Genomic DNA, 4,473 nt, shown 5'->3' with positions numbered 1-4,473 from the left:
TATATATATATATATATATAAGAAAGGTTATAAAATTTTTAAGCTCAATGAATTCTATTCTCTCCTATTTTTCTAAACACCTTTATTATTACTGTACTGTGTATATAATGTGCCATGTCTGAGCATGCGAATTTCGGATACACAGTTCAATTATATAACTTTATATTCTTCTATAAAATCTAATTTATACTTTATCTAATTTATACTTTAAATTCTTCTTTTAAAATAAAACTATATTAAAGAAAAATTACAATAATGAAAAATTTTATTGTAAAATTCGGAAAATTGATGCAATTACAGAGAAGAATGTAATAATAAGTATTAACACCGACAAGATATTATTAAAGACGGGCGAGTTTACAAAAGTTATAAATTCGCGTGATCATTAAAATTTAAATAATTGATAATAAAAGACATCGATAATATAATACTAATTTTATTAATTTTGTAGACATGTACATATGTTTAAAACTCGATATGATGCTCGATTTTTGTTTAAAATTATGATTTTAATGTTATCGTCAGAATTCAATTATCAATATGATAACTATAGAGAAATAAAAATAATTTTGCGGCAATAGTATATAAGATTATAAGATATTATAGTATTACAAGTTATACTTATTTATGCAGAATTTATATAATAAAAAAATCATGAATTTAATAATTGTGTATTATCCAAACATTCAATACGTTAATAATCATAATTTTATATCAATTGTCGACTTCAATTATCCCCGGATTGATCATGAAATCATGAAAATTTACTCAGGTCGACCGTCTTTTAATGTATTATATAAGGTGCTTTCTGTGGCTAGTGTACACTTTTGGAACTTAAAGTGAGATAGATATACGTTTTGTGGAGATACGTTACACTTTTACACACACACATACACATTCTCACACTCTCAGTTATACTTCACCATGCCTTACACTCGCTTAGATTCACACACTCCGCGACTAGATGGCGCGCTCTCACGAACATCATGCTGAATTTCCCATCTAGATATCTGCTGTTCTTTGTTTTTTAACCGTCCAGACAAGTCGAGTTACATTGCTGCGATAAGATATTGTATGTGATAATAAATAAATGAATTATTATTTACGAATATGAGTTTTCTCCAATACCTACATTTATTATATGTAGCAATCCGCTACAGTTTGATATTTGTTTAAAGCGAGAAAAAGAATTCTAGAACAGTCTAGTGCAGGAAAACAGACCAATAGTATCAGCTCGTCTGCGGTGATTATGATTTTATCGACAGAGTTAGAAAATGGATGTACGTAATATCCAAAACCGAAAATGGATGTATTAGCGATAGTGTATATACAGATGATTTTCAATAGAAAAACAAAAGTTACATCTAGAGAAAAAATAACATGATCCATACTCTCATGATAGAGACTTTGATTATACAACATGGACTGCTAGTAGCAATGATTCTTCTTTTTCAATTTTGGCTCCTGCCTTTAGTAAATCAGAAAGATCAATAACGCCACTACGAAATACAGAGTGTTGGAGATTGGAGCAAGATTAAAGTATGTTTATTTTTTTACGATACTGGAGCGGTCCAAATATGGCGGCGCAGGAGTGATAGTAGAGATTCTATTTGGTAGTGGGGATTCGATGTCGGATCTCTGTATATATAGGACTCTAGCCATCTCAGAGAGAAACAAGGGAGCGGTTAGTGATTCTCTTCTCTGATTGGTTCCATTTGTAGTACACTGGATGCATTCGGGGAGCGCTATTCGCGCTATTTAGCGCTACAAACTGTACGTGGAACTGCAGATAACGCTAACAAACATGATGTCACTAAAGGTAGCATATTACATTACAACTGCGCGTTATCAACGCTATTCTTTCCAAGGTAGTGTATTAGTAGCGTTAGCGTTTACAGATCCGTGAACGATCCTAGTGTAGCATTTAATATTCATCAGTTAGTTAAGATGTTGTTTGAGGAGAAAACTCTGTTTTCGAATAACACCAAACTTTTCTCTCTTAGAATTTCGTAGAGTACGTAATGTGTGAATTTCAAATTTTATCATAATGAATGCAATCTCAATTTTAATCTCTGCTAATAGTTTGCTACTAGGCTGGAGTGTACGTATTTCTTGCTTGTGTATCATCTTTTACTTTTCAAAGTTTCTGCGAAGTTTAACTTGTGTATTTAATTTCATTATAAATGTGAAAGTCAGAGGTATCTTGTTACTGACAATTTTTAATTCCCGTGTACGGAAAAAAGTTATTATTGAAGTATAGCGCGGCAGAGTATTCTGCTGCAGATGCTTAAAGTCCTTATTAGATGTAGATATGAGATTCTTCTTCTGAAATCGACAACGAATGCTCAAGGATTCTTCCTTTTATTTGATTAAAACTGAAATTTTACTTAATGTAACTATTAATTTTTTGATCTAGTTTACATTGTTCACTCCGGCTTAGCGGCAAACTCAATCATAGAGATTGCAATTGAGATTGCGTTCTGTTATGCACTAGAAAATTAAAAATTTACGTTATAAACTTTACAAGACCTTAAAAATTTTAATTAAAAATATAGAGAAAAGTTTGGTTGGTGATTGAAAACTGAATCCCCTACATTAACTTAATTTCGACGAATATATCTCTCTACGCTAGAATCGTTCATGGAGTTTGCTAACGCTATTGCGCATTGGCTCCAAGAACAGCGTTGGTATCGTTTGCGTTCATAGCGCGAATAATGTTTCCCCGAACGCATCCTGTATGTATAATAAGGAGCAAAAATGAGCTTGTACTTCAGGCTTAAACACAATAGACACAAAGGCATAACGAGCCGTCCAATCAGCCTCTGGGATATAATATCGAATTTACACTTCAGAGCTCTGATTAGGCGACTCGTTATTCTTTATTGTCTGTGCCTATTGTATTAAGCCTTAATATATGCGTTAATGTAGATGAGCGCGCCGCCAACGTATGTATATGTATTACATCGAACAAACTCATTTTTGCTCCTCGTTATACATATGTGTCATATATACAATACTAGGACTGGGTTCGGAAATATCATCCGAGTATAAATATAATTGAACAAATATTTTGACACACCTATATATACCTATATACAAGATTATAATTAACATTACAAAGAATCGGTAATTGTAAGTAGTAACAGTTAAGGTCGCATACAAATTCTATATAATAAAATCCAAAATCATGTCAAACATTTATTAATATAAAATATATAATACTGCTTCGAATTTTATATTAATAATATTTTAACATGGCTTTAGATATTATTAGAATTTTAATTTTTATATAATTTTTTAAATTGTTTTCGTAATTATCGGTACGTTGCGATATTGATAGTGATCTTGTGTAGGCCGAAACGTTTATTCAAATTATATCAAATAATGTAAAATTTAATTTTACATTATTTCCTGAATTAGCATTAAAGTGACTTATTGAATATAGCCTCTTTTTTATTTATTTTACATTGAATTTTTATTTTTATTGTATTTTATTGTTATAACTATGTACGATGAAAACTTATTTCGACATTTTGCTCTTGATTAATTTGCTCCTTAGTTTTTATGTAACTTTTTATGTAACTTTCATTGCTACCGATTGCAATATAATGTGGCATTATTTTATTTTAGAAAAATATAAAATTTCGTATGCACAATATTAGTTGCTTTCTATTTGCACACAAGTAAAATTGAGTCTGAGAAGTGAGCTGAGTATTTCATATTCAGATTAATGACGTCATCGTTATTTGCTTAGTTTGGTAAAAAGTTATCACAGACAACACAGATTTGAATCTGACTTTTAAAGAGGGTTTACGAAATTCACTAAAGCATACGGTCTCGATCTTGTGTAGATTATAGGCAATTCAATTAAATCTCAATTGTCAGAATGTAAAAGGAACACTTCAACTGAGTTACGTCACGAGTGAGAATTATCTAAGAATCGGTGTAAATGGAAAGCAATTATTGTTTTTGTCAAGATATCCAGCAGTATTATACACATGCTGCATTCCGTTTCACGTATGAAACAGATGATGTATCATTTATCCTTATTTAACATTTAGTGAATAACAAGAGAATAATGCAGCATGCGTGAAAAGGAACGCAGCCACAGTTATTTTATTATTTTACCGTTAGAAAGCAGAATCAATGTCAAACAATATGGCGACTCTCACCTTCCCTAAACTCGTCATCTCTCGCGCCTGAAAACTTCGTCCAGACATTCATACATTCATGGGTACAATACTAGGCTGTGGTCCAAACTTCACTGCCAGCTCTGAAAATCTATAGTTTACGTCGCGTGTACTACATTTTCAGCATTAGCAGTGAATTTTCGAACACAGCGCTAATATATGCACCGTATGTTCCATCATGATCCTATCATATCTCCTACTCACTTGAACGGTACACTAAACATGGCGGCTTCCGGAGTGAGTCCGCTCCACTCTCTTCCTTGATTCTTTCTAGCCATCTCGT

This window comes from Atta colombica, unplaced genomic scaffold (assembly GCF_001594045.1).
Source record: "Atta colombica isolate Treedump-2 unplaced genomic scaffold, Acol1.0 scaffold96, whole genome shotgun sequence".
Classification (NCBI taxonomy): Eukaryota; Metazoa; Arthropoda; class Insecta; order Hymenoptera; family Formicidae; genus Atta; species Atta colombica.
Note: the sequence above shows the minus strand (reverse complement) of the source record.